This window comes from Rhineura floridana, chromosome 10 (assembly GCF_030035675.1).
Source record: "Rhineura floridana isolate rRhiFlo1 chromosome 10, rRhiFlo1.hap2, whole genome shotgun sequence".
Lineage (NCBI taxonomy): Eukaryota > Metazoa > Chordata > Lepidosauria > Squamata > Rhineuridae > Rhineura > Rhineura floridana.
In genome coordinates, this window is record NC_084489.1 from 33,317,647 (window position 1) to 33,339,697 (window position 22,051).

General features: G+C 41.7%; 1 long non-coding RNA gene across 1 annotated transcript in view; it reads right to left on the reverse strand.

Annotated features, from left to right (window-relative positions):
- Nucleotides 1–2,773: 2,773 nt before the first annotated feature.
- LOC133365231 (uncharacterized) overlaps nt 2,774–22,051 on the reverse strand; it is a 50,660-nt gene continuing 31,382 nt past the window's right edge. The window contains exon 3 of the long non-coding RNA XR_009758136.1: nt 2,774–4,211. This is a non-coding gene — a long non-coding RNA (uncharacterized LOC133365231). The remainder of the gene's footprint in view (nt 4,212–22,051) is intronic.

Below are 22,051 nucleotides of genomic sequence, written 5' to 3' on the forward strand. Positions count from 1 at the left end.
TGGAGATAGGGACCCTGCTGGGAAAGGACTTCCCTGGACTGGTAACCCATGGGCCTTGAAAAGTCCACCCCCAGCCTGGTGACCCAGTGGCCAGAGCAGGCCTGGCAGACTCACCTGTTCCCACCAGCGGCGCAGCCAAACCAGCAACAGGGCAGTCCACCACAGCTGTTGATGTCACTCCAGTCTGGGGTGTAGCCACCTCTCCTCCAGTCCCTATCGCCGCTATTGGCACAGGGGGAGCCACTGGCCCATCACTCACCATCTGGGTAGAGTCAGGGCGGGTCTCAAGAGCGTCAAGCCTCACTAAAATCAAAGCAAGAGCCGGGGTTGGTGTCACCCTCCCCTGCTGTCATTCTTAGCAAAGGCAGGTGGTTTTCAGGATTATGCAGGGGACTTTAGGGTCTGATGCATGTTGGCAGGGTGGGCTAGGGAGCATCCTGCCACGCCTGATTCCCATCGACCTATTTCAGTCGACATTTTAATAGCCTTGAGGGGCCAGTGGGACAAACTTTGCTCCTCCAACTATGAAGCCTCACTATTTCAGGCAGTGGCCCTCACACTGTTTTTTGGTGCCTTTCGAATTGGAGAAGTGGTAGCTGGCTCCAAGCGAGACTTATCTCGTCGTGCCCTTCAATTGGCAGATATTACCATGGAAGGGGGTTGTGCTTGCATAAATCTGAGAAGGTCTAAGACGGACCAGAAGTGTAAGGGACGGCAAGTCAGGTTGGCCCCATCCACAGTGCCTACCCTCTGCCCAGTGCGGGCTTTACAGGGGATGGATATTTATTTACCCATGCAAGTGAGGTTCCCCTCACAAAATACCAGTTTGGGGCATTAACAAAGCAAGCATTGCATAAGCTGGGGGTTGACCCCTCACAGTTTGGAACCCATTCATTCAGAATTGGAGCTGCTTCTACGGCAGCAGGTCTTGGTTCTCCCCAAACAAGAGTACAGGCAGTTGGACGTTGGTCCTCTGGTGCCTTTAAGGGCTACATTCGCCCCTTTTAGAGGGCTTGGGAATGCGGAAGCCTAATAAGTTTTATTTGTTTCGACAGGTTGCTGGACGGGGAGGGAGCAGACGCGCATCCTCATATGCGGCCACAGCATGATCTTCTGGGCAGCCCGGAGGGCAGCGAGGTCGAGCATGGGCTCGCAGCTGGGCCTCAGTCGTTGGGCTACGGTACAGTGGCTTGGCCGGCGAGGAATGCATTGGGAGGGGCTTCTACCCACTCTGTTCCAGCAGGATGTAGTGCGGACAACCCCGCACATGGTGGTCATTCACCTGGGTGGTAATGACCTTGGTTTGCTGCAGGGCAAGGCCCTCAGGGTTCAGGCATGTAAGGACATGCAGGTGATAAGGCAAAGGTGGCCTTCGGTACGTCTGCTATGGTCAGACTTGCTCCCACGTAGGGTGTGGCGTGGGGTATGGAATCCATGGGCGCTTGGTAGAGCACGGAAGAAGGTCAACCAGCATATTTGGTTGGCTCTTCTTGGGCACGGGGATTTAGCCATTCCGCATCCCCATATTCAGCATTCAGAGGTTGAACTATACAGGGCCGATGGCGTTCACCTGTCTGATGAAGGTAATGACTTCTTCCTGAAAGACCTGCAGAGGTGTCTGCGAGAGGTTCTTCTCAGCAGTGGGGTAAAGGGGGACTAAATAGAGATTTGTCCCCCTTTTTGTGGCGGAAAGGTGCGGGAAGGGAAATAGGTAAGGACAGCTAGGTGGCCCCCTTAGGCACCTTTGGAGGTGATTGGCGGTTTCGGAGGCCTGCCTGTCAGAGCTTTCCAGCTTGAAGGCAGGATATGGGCTGCCTCTGGGGCCAACTTATCTCATCTACCCAAGGGTTATCCAGCCCCGGGTGGGGATGACGTAGGAAGGCCCCCCTACTCACCTACAAGGTGTGGCCTGGGTAAAGGTAAGCACATGGGCTTGCCCTTCCTCCGGCAGGGGCTGGTCGCCCGAGAGCTGTGTGGCAAGATACTTGCTTATAGACAGTTCCCGCACCTAGGTTTTCCTTCTGCAGGTCACTTTAAATTGGGTTTTTGTTTAATGTAATTTAATAAAGTGGCCCTTGTTCAACCCAAGCTGACGTCTCTGTGTTTTATTTCGCCCCTCGACTGCAATGGTGGACAATCTGAAAAACAGTCTGTTTCCCCCTCCTGCCCTCACCCCCAAATGCAGCTGCAGAACAATTTGGGGTGGAGGTGTGTTTTAGGACAGCATATATTCCATTTACACAAAAGGCAATGACAAGGTCCAATAGGCCTGGCTATTGTCCCATGTGAACCAGTTCTGGAGTCAGAACCCTTTGCAGTGCACAAATATTCTGGGGCAAAGAAACTACATTTTCTCAGGGGACACAAGTTGATGCAGCAAAAAGGTCCTCTTAAGCAGAACATCGGAAAACTATTGGACTAGATTAACAGGATGTTTGGGAGACTGGCTGAAGCAAATATTAAGTTGGCTGGTGACATCATCAATGTATGATGCCTAGTTATTTATTTATTTGATTAATTAATTATTTGATTTATATCCCACCCTTCCTCCTAGTAGGAGCCCAGGGCGGCAATTTATGCCAACCAATTCACTGAGGGCATATTTGAGGATCCTTGGAGAAAGTTCTGAGAGAAGAAGACAGAGCAGCAGCTGAACCGCTTCCTGGCTACTGTTCAGAATGAAGATATTTGTCAGCAGGAGTTGACAGGTGTACAAAATCTGGAAATTTACTAATTGCAGAAAAATTGGGTCTTCTGAATGGAACAGGTTTTCAAAAAGATGTTTTATTTCATATGAAGGCATCGTCCCCCTCTCCAGTTTCTGAATAGAAATAATACATATTATTTTAAGACAGATATTGTAGCATAGTGTTCTATATATTACAGACACAAAGCAGAGTTCTTAGTACAACAGGTCAAAGAAGATGAGTAAGTCCATTGGTCCACTGAGTACTGTACTGTCTGCTCTGACTAGCAGCTGCTCTTCATGGTCTGGCCACTCCTGTTATCTGTGTTCCTTTGGGGGCTGGATGTGCCAGAGACTGAGCAGAGGGTGATGAGAAGCAGGACCCACTCCATCACCTCTGTTGAGAGACCAGTTCCATTTGGCTCCTCCCTCTTCTCCCTGAACTGTTTCTACTCAAGATGGTTATTTATATGAACTTTGTAATTTTCAAGAACCAGTGCCTGAGTTTGCTTGTTCTCTTTTCCTCCTCATCCCATCTTTCCTTTTATGCCATGGCATTTGGAGTCAAAGCCTGTGGGGCAGGGGCTGTATTATTTGTTACTAATCTTACTGAAGCTGCTCTGTGTCATTTTGGCTGAAGACTAGAGTAAAATGCTTAAACTAAATGAATAAATCGGTGATCTTGGCATGCAAAGTCGCCTGGCCCACCACTGGGCTATGGATGTTTTCAGCTGGGAAAAAATCAGCATGGGTTGAGATACAGTCCAAATGGTGAAACTGTAATGCAAAATCTCACTGAACTTGTATCTCTTTTGTATGAGACTGCATACAAATGCATCTCTATTTTTTCACTAAACCACACAAGCAGCAGGGTAGGAAGTATGCCAGTCATATGTCATCTGGATGCTGCCCAGGAAATAACTGAATGGCAGGTGAACCTGAAATGCACCAAAATTGTTCGCTCTTTTATGAAAATGAATAAAAAAAGGTCTTAAACCATACACAGATTTGATTTTTTTATAAGGGTTGTATCTAGTATTAAGACATACTCAGAGTAGACCCACTGAAATTAATGGACATGACTTATGTAGGTCCATTAATTTCTATGGGTCGACTCTGAGTAGAACCTTATTGGATACAACCCTATGTCTTCACCTTTTCCTCCCTCAGAATCGGGGCTGGATTAAGACATGCTGAGGCCTCAAGCCATGTCAAGATTCAGAGGCCCCATACCATAAAAAATAAAGAGAAAAAAGCGTATTACATTATATAGAAATGGTAATGAAAAAATAAATGGTAAACTACAATATTTGCAGATACACATAGGCAAAGATGCAATGAAAGGCCTGTGAGGTAACATATAGAGGGGTGGGGGTGGGAAAGTGGCAAGGAGAGGATTAGCGGGGATGATGTCTGGTGCGGAACTGGACTTTAGAATGTGTTGGTAGGCTAACTCCCATTGTCTCCTTTTGAGGTCTGAGGTGAGGTTGGGCAACTTATGCTTGATGTAAGCAGTCCAGCAGTCCTGGAAGGGAAGATGAAGGGATTGGGTATGCATTAGAATGGGGAGATCAGGGTTCAGAATTTGGGTGGTGGATTTGATATGAAAGATTATTTAAGCCAAAGCCATTTCAAATAATAATAAATCTTCTTAGTTATCTCCAACATATTTAGAAGCCCTCAGAATGTGAGGCCCTCAGCCATGACTTACTTGGCTTGTTCCTAAATCCAGTGCTGCTCACAATGCTTTCCCAAAGAAAAATCCCAATGTTGGAATGCCCCAAAGTTACTGTGTTTCCTTAAAAGCAATAATCAGTTATGTGAGGGGTTTTGCATTGGTCCAATGGTTCAGTTCTACTCTTCCGTTGTGCTGCAGGAAGACATGGTAAATTCTGGAAAGGAATCTCCACAGCAGCAAGAGCTGTTGCCAGTGGCACTGTGCTGAGGAATAGGATGGTAGTGACACAGATGATGCTGACAGGCTGACACTGTAGATTAATTCACGCAATACTGGCTTATGCATCAAGATCTTTGTGAAAAGCCACCAGAGCAATGCCCTGGAATTCGTTTGAACAGATAGGTAGGCAGGCAAGCATTTCTTTACATGAATATATGTATCTTTGACAGTTACACGTTTATGGAGGCCAACAAATTTTCTAGCTATAAAGCTTCCATGTTAACACATCCTTTTCCAAGGGGGTTCATCTGTTCACACATTTGCCTTACCCTGACCTAGATCTGTCAATTTCAGTTCTCTCAGTTTATACTTTTCCCAAAAATCCAGTTCTTAACATTTCTGTGGCACTTTGCAATTTTTTTAAAAAATAAAATCCTCATGAAAATTCTCAAGCACTCTAGTGCAAAATTCTCCTAACAAACACATTTTTGTAGGCAGTTTTAACTAACGTACACATTTTTGCAAGCAATTTTTCATCATATAAGGCCTTTTAAAGATTTTCACTCCTATATTCATTTTTAGGCATATCTTCCCCTAACATATGCATTTTGGACACACTGATTGGGTAACTGCATTGCAAAATTTGAATGTGTGAATTTTGAAAAATGGCTCTTATGTCGGTTCTTATATTGTTTTGGAACATGTAGATTTGATAGATTTGGCTTGAAATGCGAACTGAATTGAATTTCTCACCCATCCCTACCCTGACCCACAACTAGGAGAAATGATGTGGGGTTGGAAATACTCCCTGCGCACCCCAGGGCATTATTAGTTAGAGTTACCATTCATTGTTTGTGACTGTTAGTCAGTATCAATCAATGAATTTAATGTCATGCTTTAAACCACACATCATTCTTCTCCAGCCCTCCAAATGTTTTGGACTATAGTCAGCCACAGCCAGGTAGGGAAAGGCTGCCACAGGTCACCACAGTACAGAGCAATAAAACAATGGGAGATAGACGTAATACAACAAATGTAATGAGATATAAAACAGAATGTTGATCAGTACGAAACTTTTGTTGCATGTCCATATTCACAGGGACTTATACATGGTAGACTCAGTAATCCATTCCACAACTTGTACCCCTTGCAACTGGACACCCTGTTTGATATATGAGCACTTCTAAGGTCAAAATTAAACTTGACAGTGGAACTTGTTATATGTCTGCCCTGTTCACATATAGGGTACTATTACCAGATCTACTAGTGTGCCTGTACACATATGCCTGCGAACCAGTATCTTACATGCATGTCCACGGAAAATGCTCATTTTGGGGATCTTCAGTGGAGACAATTGGATGCTATAAACAAGATTGCTTTGGCTGTGATGACCTTACTTACTTTGGGGACTTCAGCAATGACCAAGGAGAACCAATCATGGATTGTGCTTGCTCCAGAGGGCCATCAATGTACACATCATGTTTGCAATTGTGATCATGATTCATAAAATATAAAAGTAATTTGAAGATAAAAATAATGGGTTTGTGGCTTGAAAAACTAATTCAGAAACATGAAGAGTACAAAAAGGATTAACAACATTAATAGTTGCTGTTTTTGCTGTTAGTGGACTGCCAAAGCTTCCTGCGGCTGTTCTGGGGGCAGGGAGAGGGGAGTCTGTTTTGTATATTGTTATGAATTGCATGAGTTTTTGTATGAATGTGTCAATATAATGTATTTCATTTATGCTTATGTTTTTAAGTATGCTGTAAGTTGCTTAGACACCTCTATGTAACAAGCCAGTTAATTAATTAATTAATAATAGTGCTCATTGTCTGGATTATATGCTTAGTTATTTAGACAGAGGGGCAGAGGCTAGAAATGGAGAGTTGCCTCATAGAGCAGAGTTTTAAGGCCTCAGCTTAGGCCCCATTTGTTCTATACATTTAAAGCACAATTATACCACTTTGGCTTCCCCCAAAGAATCCTGGGAAGTGTCGTTTGTTAAGGGTGCTGAGGGTTGTTAGGAGACCCCTGTTCCCCTCACAGAGCTACAATTCCCAGAGCTCCCTGAGAAGAGAGATCAACTCTTAAACCACTCTGAGAATTTTCAATCCCTGGTATCTTCAGATAGGTCTGGGAAAGATGCCTCTTTGAAACTCTATAGAGTCTCTCCCAGTCAGAGTCAACAATACCGCATTAGATGAACCAACGGTCTGACTCAGTACAAGCGCCTTGCTGTAAAGAATAAACTCCCCCGCAACCACTCACCTACAAACAGCACAGACCTGTGTTTAAAATACATCCTGATTACAGACAGTTAGATGACATAAAGGCCACACACAACTAATGGCATCATTTTCTCATCCTATTCCTGCCTATCAACAGCACTGAGCATGATAGGACACACACTCTGAATGAAAGGAATCATCATAATGCTATGCCATGTGTACACACGTGCACATGCGTGTGCACACATACACATTTCTCAGTATTGAAGATGATTTGCTTCTCTGGCTTAAATTAAGAATGAATTAAGAATGTAGAACACTGCTGATTGGATATTCTCTGTTTCTCAGTAGGGAAAAATGCATCTTTGAAAACCTTGTACCAGCTTGAAGCAGGAAATTCTTTCTATAAATGTGCCTTGGTGAAGGACTAGTAATAACTACTTAGGTTCTGGAGTCTGCCTTTGTCTACCCCAACCCACTCAAACCCAGAAAACTCAATTATAATATTTTTTTTATTTCTCCCAAAGAGAAACCCCTGAAATTCCCATGTCCATTGTCCTATGTACTATTTCATGTATCACAACAGGTGGTGCTTAGAATCATAGAATAGTAGAGTTGGAAGGGGACTATAAGGCCATCTAGTCCAACCCCCTGCTCAATGCAGGAATCCAAATTAAAGCATACCCGACAGGTGGCTGTCCAGCTGCCTCTTGAATGCCTCCAGTATTAGAGAGCCCATCACCTAGGTCATTGGTTCCATTGTTGTACTGCTCTAACAGTTATGAAGTTTTTCCTGATATTCAGCCTAAATCTGACTTCCTGTAAGTTGAGCCCACTATTTCATGTCCTGACCTCTGGGGTGATCGAGAAGAGATTCTGGCCCCCCTCTGTCTGACAACCTTTCAAGTACTTGAAGAGTGCTATTATATCTTCCTTCAGTCTTCTAAGGCTAGATATGCCCAGTTCTTTCGGTCTTTCCTCAAAGGGCTTTGTTTCCAGTCCCCTTTGTTGCCCTTCTCTGAACCTGTCCCAGTTTGTCTTAATCCTTCTTAAAGTGTGGTGTTGCAGTACTCAAGATGAGGCCTAACCAGTGCCAAACAGAGGGGAACTAGTATTTCATGCAATTTGGAAAGTATACTTCTGTTAATGCATTTGCCACTTTTGAAGCTACATTGCACTCATATTCATATTCAGCTTGTGATCATCAACAATTCCAAGATCTTTTTTACCTGTTTGACTTTGTCTGCATCCTTCTTAAAGTGTGGTGTCCAGAACTGGATGCAGTACTCAAGATGAGACCTAACCAGTGCTGAATAGAGGGGAAGTAGCACTTCACACAATTTGGAAACCATACTTCTGTTAATGCAGCCTAAAATAGCATTTGCTTTTTTTTTGCATCCACATCGCACTGTTGGCTCATATTCAACTTGAGATAAGCAACAATTCCTTGATCCTTTTCGGACGTCGTATTGCTGAGCCAAGTATCTCCCATCTTACAAATGTACATTTCATTTCTTTTTCCTAGGTGTAGAACTTTGCACTTATCCCTGTTAAATATGGTTCTGTTGTTCTCAGCCCAGTGCTCCAGCCTATCAGGATCACTTTGAATTTTGTTTCTGTCCTTCAGGGTATTAGCTACCCCTTCCAATTTTGTGTCATCTGCAAATTTAATAAGCATTTCTTGCAATTCCTCATCTATGCCATTAAAAAAAATGTTGAAGAGCACTGGGCCCAGGACTGAGACATGCAGTATCCCAGTCATTACCTCCCCCAATTCTGAGAAGGAACCATTGATAAGTATGATAAGTATGATTCTGTAGCCAACTGTGATCCACCTGATAATTGTTCTGTCCAGCCCATATTTAGCTAGCTTGCTAATCAGAATATCATGGGGCACTTTGTCAAAGGTTTTGCTGAAGTCAAGATATATTATGTTCACAGCAGTCCCACAGTTTACCAGGGAAATTACCTGATCAAAAAATGAGATAAGATAAGTCTGGCAGGATTTATCCTGGACAAATCCATGTTGGCTTGTAGTAATCACTGCATTGTTTCCAAGGTGCTTACAGACTGACCACTTTATAATCTGCTCCAGAAATTTGCCAGGGATTGATGTCAGGCTGATTGGTTTGTAGTTCTCTGGTTCCTCCTTTTTGCCCTTTTTGAAGATAGGGACAACATTACCCCTTCTCCAGTCATCCAGCACTTCACCCATTCTCCACAATTTCACAAACGTAATAGACAACAATTCTGAGAGTTCTTCAGCCAGTTCCTTCAATACTCTAGGATGCAGTTCATCAGGCCCTGCAGATTTGAACTCGTTCAAAGTGATTAGGTATCCCTTGACCATTTGTCTATCAATCTCAAACTGCTTGGGCTTCTTGAAGACTGCCATTAAACATGTTGACAAAATGTGGAACCCATTTCAACATTGAAATTCAACCCTCCATATCAGGTTTCATTTGTCTGAGTCCCTGTGCTACATGCTCCCAAGAGCATTTCTTATTTTTATTTATTATAATCTCAATAGACAGTAATAAATTAAATACATCTGGAGTCTCGTATACTGTATCTGGAATCCTCCTCAGTTCCTTGCATGCATGCACCAAGCCCTCTACGCATACTAGACTCCTGTGAAATTTATCACATGGGGCTATTTTAAACTTCTCTCCCTCTTCATCCACATCACTTCTATCCTTGCATTCTTTTCTGACAGCCTTCCAATTGCTGCCACCTATTGTGCTCCCAGATCTGCATATGCGTCCTGTCTAATTAAAATGCTGGTCTTAAACCCATCATTCTCTCTCATTGCCCTGTGTCACTTCCATTTTTGAATTCCTTCAGTAGTTTCTCCCCACATTCTGCTTCAAGCATGAACCGACCCTGAAGGTTTTAACATTGTCAACATTTCTCTCAAACATCATGCTGTACTCTTGATCCTCTCTTCTCTCCCTATCTTTTTAATCGTTTCTAGTGCAACTGCTGTTTTCATTTTCTTGTCTCTTCCTTTCTTCTCTTTCCACATTTCAAATGACCCCTCTATTTTCAAATCTCTTTAAAAATGCACCTGTTCCAGGAAATCTCAATGGAGGAAGTTGGAAGATTTGGGGTGGGGTGGATGAGAATCAAACAGTCTGATTATTTTGATTGAACAAGATAATCCAACAGTTTAGATCCACAGTCTATTCCCTTGCTTCTGTCTATTTCCCTGTGGCTAAATCTCATATCCCATAGTAGCATTTGACATATTTATATTAGATTGTTAATTATTTATTTTCCATAATTTATATCTTGTACCTTCAACATAGATTTTATGTTATTTTCACTAACAAGGGTGACTAACAAGAGGAGTAAGAAATAAAAACTACTACTACTAGTAGTAGCAGCAGCAGCAGCAGCAGCAGCAGTAGTAATAGTAGTTACATGCACCCCAATCTCCTAGCAGTGATAGGTTTCAGGGGTCTTAGTACATATCTTGGACTGAATTTCCATGGGTGGAAGATCACTGGAGATTGATGATGTTCTTCAGATGTGAGGTTTTATTTACATGTATATACAGGCTAACATGGGATGGTCCACCATGTTAACATTCCAGCAAATCTTGCTCTTTCACTACAGGGCTCCACAACACTGGGTTTTCACATTGGGCAAGCCAAGCCTCTGTCTCTGTCAAACCCAGTTCAAAACTGTCAATCTTTTGTTCTCTTTCACACAGAGAAACAGCGATGACATCACCTCCAGCTGGGAGAATATCAGGGAGAAAGACATGCCCTCTGCCAGAAGGATTTTGCACTATTTAGTTTCTTTGGCAACACATCACCTGTACTTGGCCATCCCTTTAAGTATGCAATGCTGCATTCTCCCAACAAAAGGGATCTGCTAGACTAAGCTTGCCCACCTGGTTTGACCTCTTTTAGAAGTCCAGAGTCACTGGATTGGGAGAGCAACACAAAAACCCATTTAGTCCAACACCAGTCTCATCACAATATAAAACATTCAAATTAAAACAACAAATTAAAGCAGCAACAAGCTAATTTAAATAGATGGTAATATCAAATTACTGTAAGGTGAATAATGTTTTCATCAACAGTTCTTAAAAGCCTGGGAAAATAGGAACATTTTAGGCTATTGCCTAAATGATAGCAATGAGGTTTCTGGGAGGGCAAAGGTGAGTTATCTGCTCACTCATTTATCAAGATAAATGCTTTGAATATATTCTGATCCAGTAATATAGCCAGCAAGCTTACTCTATGAAATTCGCACTTTCCAAAACAGTATGACAATGAAAACACAGCCATCCTTCAAAATTTGCACTTATTCAAATTTTGCAGTGCGGTTTGCCAACCAACCAATGTTTACAAAAATGCATATATTAGGGAAAGTGTGCATAAAAGTGAAAAGTCAAAATGTATTGTATGATGAGAAATCAGAACTTGGAAGATTACTTTTAAAAAGTAGTAACAGTTACAATTACATTGCCCAAAAAAGTAGTAATTACCGTTAGAATTACAATTGCTCTGAAAGTAACTGATTACTTTACTTTTTCTCAAGACCAATCACTACAATTACGTTTCAGTTACTTTTTAAAAAAATGCCTACAAGGTGCTGGCCTTGGCTGCTGCACATATAAGTAGCCTAAAACATCATTAAAAATAAACCCACCCATACAGAGGTAGTAGAATAATTATTTTTATCCATAAGATAACAGTGGTGGTCTCTCTGCTGGTAAGGGAGGGAGGGAGGGAGGCAGAGACCACTACTCAGATTTTTGCACGTCAAAGCAAGTGCAACCCCCTCCCCCACTCAGCCAGCAAGCATAATCTCTCTCACTTAACCACCTCCCGGACCCTGCCCTGCCACCAACTAAAGGTCATTTACCCAAGCAAACATTTTCCCCTGAGATGCAAAAAAGTTAAAATACTGCAAATGCAGCACCGTAGCCAAAGAGGGTGGTGGAGGCCACTTTGTGTGCCAAGTGCAAACACAGTACTCTCTCTCTCTCTCTCTCTCTCTCTCTCTCTCACACACACACACACACACACACACTCATTGTCATCTTTTACCTCCACAGTTCTTTATCTCCATTCTGCTGCTGCCTCCTTCTCCTCCTTTATCCATGTTCTTGACCTCCAGCTCCTTTTTCTCTCCACTCCATTCTTCACCACCACCATCCATTTTTTTAAACAATTGTTTTCTCCACTCCACCCCATTGCACTCTCTACCTCCTCCCTCGTCACCTCCTACCCACCCACAGAGAATGAGGGAAGAGTGACATTGCACAGAAGCCCAGTTTGAGGCACGTGATTTTATCCACAAATCAGAGGAGCAGAAGACTTCTTCTGCTTCCCCTCCCCACGTAATGCTCAAAAGTAATGGTGGAAACATTACAATTACTCCACAAAGGTAATAAAATTACTCCTATTACAATCAAAATGTAAAGGAATTACCCACTCGTTACTCAAAAAAGTAATGAATTACAAGTAATTCGTTACTTGTAACGAATTACTTCCAAGCTCTGCGAGAAATGGCTTGCAAAAATGTGTACATTAGTCAAAACTGCCTACAAAAATGTGTTTGTTAGGAGAAATTTGCACTAAAGTGCTGGAGAATTTTTGTGAGGATTTTTTAATTAAAAAATCACAAATTGCCGCAGAAATGTGGTGAACTAGGTTTAAGACTTGAAAAATGAGAAATGGTGAGAACCAAAACTGACAGATCTTTCCATCCCTATATAGCCAGCCTTCCCTACTGGCCTGATTCACAAGTCATGTTCATTTTTTTTATTTATTTATTGCACTTGTATACCGCCCCATAGCCGAAGCTCTCTGGGCGGTTTACAGCAATCAGGGAACCAGGGAAGGGGGCGTCTCTGGCCTTCTAGATGTTGTTGGACTTCAACACCCATCAACCCCAACGAGCATGGCCAAGAGTCAAGGTTGATGGGAGTTGTAGTCAAAAAATGTGTACATTAGGGGAAAGTGTGCATAAAAATGCATGTATTATTTACCCTGTCTTCATTGTCTGCATTCCCTGAATTCTTGTTTTTATTTGTTTGTATATGCTGTTATGCCACTATTTTACTTGTTTTATGTTGGGTTTTTTCATGATTGTTTATTGCTGGTGTGAGGAACTTTTGGCCCTTCAGATGCTGCTGAACTATAACTTCCATCTTCCCTTGTCATTGCTTATGCTTGCTGGGGCTGATGGGAGTTGTAGTTCAGCAACATCCAGGAAAAAAAGATATGTGTGCCCCACAGAAATGCTTTAATATAACATAAACAAATCAGCAAAAATAATATACAAAATGCACAATATGAGATAAAATTGCTTTAAAATGTGTATATTAGGCAAAATTGCATACACAAAAAGGTATGTGCTAGAGAAATGCACACTAAAATGCGGATGAATTGTCATGAGCACTTTGAAAAAATAACTGCAAACGCATGTGGAAATGAACTGAACTTAAGATAGGAAAAATGAGAAATTGTGAGAAACCAAAAGTGACAGATTCATCCATCCTTCTAGTCCTAGGTGTCCAGTAGTTCTGGGCCCCCGACAGCTTCCCAAGGAAGGCGATTGCTGATGGCATCCTTGTTCTGAGTAAACATCCATAGATTGTGCTGCATCCCTCTAGCCTCAGGCTCAATGCATTTTAAAATAATCCTTCTTCAGGGGCAGATTTTGTATAGCAATTTCAGTGCTTTTAAAAACTCACACAAAGTTCTTATGTTCCCTCTTGATCTTTTTGAGATGTGAGATTTTATTTACATTTATATACAGGCTAACATGGGATGGTTCACCATGTTTGGTGGAAAGAATCTGGTCCAAAAAAGCATATTTTGGGGGCACACATATCTTTTTTTCCTGGTAACAATTATAATTTGAATGCCTGAAATTATTTTCAAGAGAACCTGCATAAAATGGATAGAAGTTTTATGGTGGAAATACTTGTAAATACAAAACAGCTTTGGGAACCTCAGAAGCATTTGAGCAGAGCTGTAATTAAAATGCTACAGATTGGGAATACTAAGTAGGTATCCTGAATTGCAATGCACTGTTTGCCTTTTCTGATCAATAGATTGTCTGAGGCTCAGAGGGAATATAAGAATATAAGAACTCTGTGTGAGTTTTTAAAATAAGTATCTAGAAATTTAAGAATGTACATTTGGGACTCCACATCCTCTCTTTCTCTCTCTTCTTCACTGGATGCCTCAACATGTTTGTATCAGTCAAGCAGCAAAAGGTAAATATAAAAATTAACCGTATCCCTTTTAGGTTGTTCAGTACTTGTACACTGCAGTTACCATAAAGCCAGGAAAAACAGAAAGAAAATGAATACTACAGCAATAACTCTTACTGGACTCAAGAGTATGGAAGGAAAACCACCCCATTCATTCATTCATTCAATGCATGCATGCTGAGGAATCCAGCCCTCTTGATTCTCAAGATATCAGGGTGTTAATAAAAATAACCTGAAATAAAATACACAAAATTGAAATAATGTTCCAGTAGAGCTAAAGTCCTGTGCATATCACCAAGGTTGATACCATAACCTTTTAACTGCTCTGGAGGCAGGCTAGATATTAGAGGAAAACTGGGCAGTGTTATAGCTAGGCTGAGCCTTACAGCCAAAGTCAGGGGTCCCCCAAATGACCACCAAGAGAAGGTCAGGTGATGAGGGCAATGGCAAACAGGCTTCATATCAGCCCATGGGCTAGCATGGGTATCCTCCGCCCCTCCTCTTCCTCCTCCTCCTTCTAGTTGGGGCAGCCAGGTATGATCATGGTTACATAAATGTTATTATTTTTACATATTATCTTTTTTTACAATAAAATACTACTTATTCCCATATAAATGGCCCAGGTTATACAAATGGCCATCTAAAAGGCTCACTCCCCCGATAAGACCATTAAACCCAAGATCTAAAATGACCTAACTGCACCACGAATCTGGCCAGCTGTTTTTAATGTACCGGCTCAAAAGCATGAATAGAATGGCAGGCACTTCTGAATTTAAAGGGGCATGCAAAACAGGTAAACTGAGGATCTTACATGCAGTAGTATTAGTATGTGTCAGAAATCTTCCTGAGCTTCCAGATCTCATCATCTGAAACTCCCTGCTTCATGGGTTGCTTTAAATGTGAGAATTCAAAACACAATCGATCAATGCTTCTTAATCTAAAATAACATCTGGTCTGATGCATTCTGGCACCTGCATAGTGCCAAGTCTGGGAATATAGGCAGGACCACTGCAGGCAAGGATGTTCTTGCCCCTGTATTCTCTAATTTTAAAGTTGCAGCTCCTCCAATAGATTTTATTTGGCCTAAGTCTCTCCCTGTAGCTTTACCTCAGTGGAAAGCAAATCCTCCATGAAATCCATGCCACTTATAAGGAATAGTGCACTAGCCATGCCAAATCCCAGCGAAGTCCCCTTATGGTAGGAGATCCTTGTTGTCCCCTCTTCACAGAGAGTTGAGCCACTTTATAGGCAATCTCTGTCACTTCTCAGAAAGGCTTTTGCCAAGTCATTTTCATCTTTTCAGCACTTGCTGTCAATCTAATGAAAAAAATCTTTATTTGATTAGCCTTTTGTTGTTTTTTAGAATGGTATGCACTCTACATATGAATCCTGCAATAAACGCTTTAATATGGAGCTTATCTTTTGGAAAGAATTCAGTTGTCGGTTTTTAAAGTGCAAGTTTCTAGTTCTCATAGTTTATACCTGGGAGTGAGGATGTATGTGGAGGTTCTACTGAAGATCCAGAGGTTGTGGAACTTTCTGGTGGAATGGTGATAAGGTGTCTGTGCACAATATAGATGATGGTGAATTTTATATATACATACATGTATGGCTAATGGGGAACTCAATATACATAATCAATAAGCAAAAACATTCTTTTATAAAGCTATAAAGGTTCATAACATTTTAATAGTTTAGTAGGAAGCCAGATCTTTTTCTCTTTGGAGCTGTCTCCCTGACTATGCTGGTCGTTTCGAACTACTTGTACTCAAAACAATTGATAACACTGTGCTGAATATCTCGGTACCTCTAAGACGCAGAAAGAATTGCAGAATAGCTAAGATGCTTAGCTCACTGTGAAAATGTACTTTCATGTGAAGTACTGAACATTGCCAAATTCACTAGAACACCAAATTCACTAGAACGATGCAGAGAAGTACAGTACCTATGCAATGCCTATGCAAAATGCCTGTGTAATACTGTCATGTCTATGTCATTCTGATGTGTTAAATCCTGATTGGTAGATGCAAAAGTCTTTGTCCTGAAATGTATAAAAAAACCCAGGCAAACAGTGTCAAGTGGCAGTTCTCCACTCACTAGGAGGGAGATTGACCAAGTGTATACTTGTCATCCAATAAAGGCCTACCTTTTTGCTGCAAGCCTGTGTCTTCAAAATTTTTATCCAAGGACCCCCAGCAAAAGATCCCAATGGAGAAATACAAAATTCTCCAACATAGGAGCATCTATTGCCTCCTATTTACCCCCTTTCACCCCACTGCAAAACATACCTTTTCCCCAAATATCTAATAGTTATGCAGATGTGGATAGATTATCTATCTACCCACTCAGATCTGTGTAATTTGCATTTTTATTCATGGCTCAGAATGCATGCATTCCGGTGATGCTGGATATTGATGTTTCTGGCTCTGATTTTATGGATAGATACTGAGATTTGCCAGCAGTTCATTCTCAAGGTATTAACTCATCTCTCATTTTCTGACTTCTGCACAGTGTTATGCATTTGGGGAAATATATGATTGTTAGACAGTTTTTGAGATGAAGTATAGGTGACGTGCAAGCACAGTTATGCTACTACACCATCTGTTCTTCATGCTGTAGAGATGCTATGAAAAGTCAGATTGTCTGAAGTATGAAGCAGGTATCATAAATGTAAGGAATTTGACATGCAAAATGAAGAAAAACTGGTAGCGCTGGTTTGATTCTGTACCATTTGAGATGAAGCACAATTTTGCAGAAAATCATGCTAGGAAGTAAACCATTTTTGGCCTAGTGTATCATTATAGTGCAGAGGAACACACCAGAGGAAAGAAAGAAGTTCTCCCTCTGGTCTGATCCTAAGCCCCATGGAGACCAGAAGGTGCAGCTGATGGGCTCAAGGAGCAGGGTCTGGGCTGCAACATGACTGGATGGTGACTCTGACATTCTGCTGCTTGGTCAGTGCCAAGAAGTGTCTCACCCTTATGCTCCCTCTCCAATTGGTTGCAAGTCAGGCTCTGGACAACCAGGAACCATATATTTAGGAGGAAATCATACCAGGAGATTTTATGATAAACAATTCGGTGCTGGCATGCATACCTTAGTAAAAGTGTTGTGGGTGCCAGCACCCAATAATAATAATAATAAATAAACTTTAATTTGTTAGTCGCCTATCTGTCCAATTTTTGGACACTCTAGGCGACTTACAGCAGCAACAAAGTACAATATACAATACAATAAATACACTACACAATACAATAAATACAACCATATTCATCAATTAAAACTAAGATCAAAACATCAGTTAAAACATTACAAACTAATCTAGCTCAAAGTTCCTGTAGGCCTGCCTGAAGAGCCAGGTCTTTAACGCTCGTCGAAAACTCATCAGGGAGGAGGCATGTTGAAGATCGTAGGGGAGGGAATTCCAATGGTTGCAATTGGCAGGCAAAAAAGAGGTGGTAGTACTTCATACCAGTGAGTTCCATTACCAAAAAAAAAGCGCTGCCGAGAAGTAAACTTCTTGTGGCCTAGTATACCTGATTAGCAGTTACTGGAACCAGAGCTTGGAAAAGTTACTTTTTAAAACTACAATTCCCATCAGCCCCAGCCAGCATGGCCACCGGATTGGGCTGATAGGAGTTGTAGTTCAAAAAAGTAACTTTTCCAAGCTCTGACTGGAACTCAGCTAATCTTCATATCTAAAATTCATTGTCTACCTGTTCCAATTATTTTTTAGGCTCACTTTTCAGTTCCTCTAATTTTAGGGCTTATTTCACATAATTGTTTGTGTCTGTGGCAGCTGTGTTTTTTAGTCCGCTTGGGTTGAGCCAGCCTTGTGATTTCTCTCTGTTGCTTCCCACCCCACATCTTGAGGCTCATTTGACTTCTCCCACTCAATTGCAAGTTTTGCAACTTCTCACAAAGCTACCGTGCGATTGAGTGACAATGGCTGATCCAAGCTCATATCCACATATGGCACTGTCTTGCTATCACTAGGCTCCTGAGGAAGCAAGAGACTTCCAGCAACAACATCAATATGGGCAGCAACCAAAACAGTATCAAGGGCCAGTCCAAAGTCAGGGTCCAAACAAGAAGAGTCCACAGCAAAGGGTCAGGCAAGAAGCAAGGTCAAAGCAGTTGAAGGTCAGGGTCAAAATAATCTGTGGGCAAGAGTAGGCCAGGGTCAGGCTTAAAGTCAGAGGAATATCAGCTAACAGACCAAGTATAAAGCTGGTAAGTAGACGTTGTTCCAGCAGCTCTTCTAGCCTAGCACTGGGGCTTTTGAATGGAGCTGCTGGAACTACACTCCCAGCCTCAACTGACTACTATGAATCACCTTCAGCTGGATGTTTACTCCCAATCTGAACTTGCTTGTAGTGGGGCATTTCTCAGGATGGGCCAGGTCTCCAACATGTATTTGAGATGACACCTCTCTCTTGGGCTTGGGAACCATTCATCCTTGATGTCAGAGGCTGAACTCACCCTGGGTGCAAATGAACCTTCTGCAGCCTCATTGCAGGACCCTGGCTCCTCACCCCCCCGACAGAACCTGACCCAGGGCTGGATGGAGCCTTCTGGCTGTCCTCCGATGAGGACTCTCCCAACTGGGACCTTCAAATAAGACTTCAGACTTGTGCAAATCTTTGGTTAGAAAGTTGCCTTACACCAAGTGAGACCATCTAACTCAGCATTGTTAACACTGACAGGTAGTAGCTTTCCAGGGTTTCAGACAGGAGAATGTCCAGGCCTACATGGAAACACCAGGGATCTTTTGCATGCAAAGCATGTGCATTACCACTGAGCCACAGCCATTAGAATCTCAACTGCTGAGAAGTTTTTGACACATACCAATGAACTGTCAGTCCTTGTGGAGCTGTCTGATACCAGCAAGGCCAGATGTCTTTCTTATGAAGGCAGAGGGTCAAGGGTTCTTGCTTTCTCCCTTTATCCATGTCTACTCAGAGTCCTTATATGTTGGATGTTAGTTCACCTAAGCTCACTGGTTTCTGACAACAGTCATCAAACAGTTGGCAGATATAGTTAGAGACCCCACCCAAGATTTCTTGGGTCTTGGGAGATACTAGAAATTTTCTAATTGGGAGTCAGACAGCAGAATAGTCTTCTAACATATGCTATTTATTCATATCCTGTACACTACAATTATTAAAATGCATTCTAAGTAGCATTAGCTATCATAGCAGAAATAGAAAATGAGAATACAAGTCATTCAGTCATTTAACATCAAAATATAAGATCTTGAAGGTGCAACTTAGTTAGGTTTCAATAGATGAAAAGACCGAGTTAAACTCAAAATCTTGTTACCGAGCTAATGGTACAGAGTACATGGAAATACACCTCAACCATCAGACGACTCCTGCAGTCTTTGACCCACTCCAGCCAGAGATGGGTACTGAGTAGTAAATGATTTGGCTTTTTATACACTTCCTTATAAGAGAGGGCATTTTCCTATGGCTTTCTCAGCTGTGCTGCCTAGCCATGCTGTCTCTCTGTGACATTTGCTTGAGATGGCAAGGGTGACTAGCCAACCCTTTGTCAACAACTAGTTGAGTGTTGTGGTGTTAGCCCTACCATATAAGGAATTTCTCCTTATTTGTTTATATCAGCCAGAGTACATTGGCTGACTGCCCAGACACCTTATTTCTCTGAATTTTACCACTGGTGTTTGTAGAGAATTTACTGCTTTACTTAGAAGAGGGGAGGCAAAGAAACCCTTTCTGAGAACATTTTTTTTGTTCTTTTGCAGTGTACATACTATTGATTTAAGCAGTCCATAAAAGCTATTACAGCTGTAATAAACATATTTTAAGCCTACATGTCTCTTTTTAAACTATGGCAATTTGGGAACCTGACCACTTGCTGGTTTGTTGACCATGAAAACAATTCAAGGCTAGCAGAAGGCTGGGTTAAGGCAGAGCACAACTCAGCTGGAGAGTGGATGAAAAGTAGCTCCCAGCTGCCATGTACTGTAGAAGAAAAGCTGGATGGACATCCTGGCAAGACAGCTGGGAGCAGTATACAGAGAGAAAGCATACTGAGAGGGAAAGGCTCCACTTCCAAACACAACCAGCAAGAAACAAACAAACACACAGCTGAAAACAAGCCTCATTCTTTATGTCTTCTACAGAAATGCTCGACTGAACAATTCTTGCCCTTGGTAGTTAATGGAGCAACTTCAGTTCTGATCTGGGGGCTCTGGAGCTAAACAGTATTTTTTAATAAATAAATAAATGATAATGCATTTAAACCATTATAATACAGCCACAAGAGTGGCTGTATACTTTAGTCAGCATGGATTTTTCACATTTCGCAATATTAAAGTGAAAATACCCACCCATGCCATTCTGATCCTTCCCATAAGCTCATTTCAAACTAAAACCTTGCAAAACTTATAGTCCTGAACTCAGAAATGCTTAACAACCTCTAACTTTTCACACAAAACAGTCAGAGAGAATTGAGAGTTCAAAGTGTGAAAAGAGAGAGAGAAAAGATTGGAAGGTTCAGGACAGACAAAAGGAAGTACTTCTTTACTCAGCGCATAGTTAAACTATGGAATTTGCTCCCACAAGATGCAGTAATGGCCACCAGCTTGGATGGCTTTAAAAGAAGATTAGACAAATTCATGGAGGACAGGGCTATCAATGGCTACTAGCTGTGATGGCTGTGCTCTGCCACCCTAGTCAGAGGCAGCATGCTTCTGAAAACCAGTTGCTGGAAGCCTCAGGAGGGGAGAGTGTTCTTGCACTCGGGTCCTGCTTGCAGGCTTCCCCCAGGCACCTGGTTGGCCACTGTGAGAACAGGATGCTGGACTAGATGAGCCACTGGCCTGACCCAGCAGGCTCTTCTTATGTTCTTATGTTCTTAAAAAACAGACCCCTGTTGGACTTTTTTCTGTCAGAGTTCTCATAATTTGTTGAAATTAATTAAAAATTAGTCAAGTTCACAGAATACCTGTAATCCTATTACTGACCTTGCTCCATACTCTGACCTTCATCTTCTGCAGTTTAAAAGAAACGAAGAGTGTCAGTTTGCACAAGATAAAACAGTGGGAGGTGAAATATATTTTAGCAAAATTCTAGGTGTGCTCTATGTTTTTAATTGACCGTGCTCACCTTTCCTTAAGTGGTTTAAGCATAGCAGGCTAAAAACATACATCTTGTGCAAGCCAATTAGTTTTTGTCCAGCAGCTAGGGTTATTACTTAAGTAGCAACATATTGTAATCCATCTGATTTTACATCGAACTGCAGTTTCAGATTCAACTGAATGCATCCAAAATAGAAATAGAGCATAACCTCCCATTTGCAAAAAAAAAAGACTATCCTCACCATCATATGACATCGACCAATAAAAAGGCTTTGAAATTAATAAAAATAAATTTGACACAGATTTCTAGGATGAACAATGAGAGAAATATATATTTTTCTAGGTTAGATTCTCTGTAGAAACAGTAGTAACACAGAAAAGAAGCAAACTAAGAAGAACACCAACAAACATACAAAAATGTAATTCTCCATCTTTCGAGATGGCAGGTGTTGCCACCGCTCACCATATGTTCAGAGGCACATGTTACCAAATTCTTCCAAGCTAAACAGGAAGTGGATTGGACTGTGAAAGACCAACCCAAATTGTGTTAGTATTTTGACAAATTTGTAGGGCAGTCCAATATCTCAGAGCGGAGGTCAGGTCTCCTGCTCCCCTGGTGCATTCACTATAGCTGCCCAATTTCCCTGCTTTTTAAAGTTTCATAGAAATATCTGTTGGCTATAGGTACATTCATAAACAGCAAGGTTTTTTTTGCCTATTAGTGATTTTTATTTGTTTATCTGGGCTGCTTTATATGTATTTGTTCCATTAACTGCATCAGAATGATGGTGATTGCGCTGGATAGCAAGGGTAGGGGTTGCTGAATTCTTTATACCTTGTTCTGGTCACTGAAATGGTCCTAAATTTATGCCTTAGTAAGTTTGGGGGACATTGATGT